Here is a 708-nt window from a genome sequence, read left to right as displayed (position 1 = left end):
CTCTATAATGTAAGATCTTCCTCCCCTAGAAAAAGACACGAGAAGTTGCCCGTCAGGAAGAGGTCAACGGAAAAGATAAGGAAAACCACCAGTCTCTTGCGGCTGACATTGCCTCAACAGTTGAGGAGACAGCTAAGGTATAGTTGGGCAGGAGGTGCATTTTTGTAATTTGTAGTGACTGTAGTTGACTCTTCCTTTATCTGTTTATTAAATATATTGAGCCAAAATAAAGGGATCCAGCTGTGCAGGATATTACACTCATTTATTCATTTTCTATATATTTCTTTGTGTATTTGTTTTTTAGAGTCGTCCACAAAGTAAGCTTCCCACATCATTTGTTATCTTATCACAGTAGGTCTTAGTCTACACAGTGCTACATCCTGTCCTTGCACCACTCTCATCATTGTAGATTTACCCGTTTGCCATTTCTGAAATCCGTTTTTACAGCATATGAAAGCCCAAGAAGAGGACAATAGAGAGAGAGTCACCCAACTGATTGATGTCTCCAAGTTCGGTATAAAGGGTAAAGAACAGGAAGTGAAAGTGGATAGTGACAGGTGAGGAAATAATTTTAAAGATGACAAACAAATGAATTATTGAATAGATAAATTGATATATGAAGGATGAGAAATAAAAAAATGGTATGAAAATATTGATTGTAGAAATTTTGTCTTTGTCTCATTAATTGTATTTCTTCAACTCTCGTTA

General features: G+C 36.3%; 1 pseudogene; it reads left to right on the top strand.

Moving 5' to 3' along the window:
- Positions 1–708, top strand: part of LOC119594873 — a 10,251-nt pseudogene that overhangs the window by 8,819 nt on the left and 724 nt on the right.

Source organism: Penaeus monodon, chromosome 34, assembly GCF_015228065.2.
Source record: "Penaeus monodon isolate SGIC_2016 chromosome 34, NSTDA_Pmon_1, whole genome shotgun sequence".
Taxonomy (NCBI): Eukaryota; Metazoa; Arthropoda; class Malacostraca; order Decapoda; family Penaeidae; genus Penaeus; species Penaeus monodon.
The sequence above is the reverse complement of the archived record's forward strand: the minus strand, read 5'-3'. Positions and strand labels throughout refer to the sequence as shown.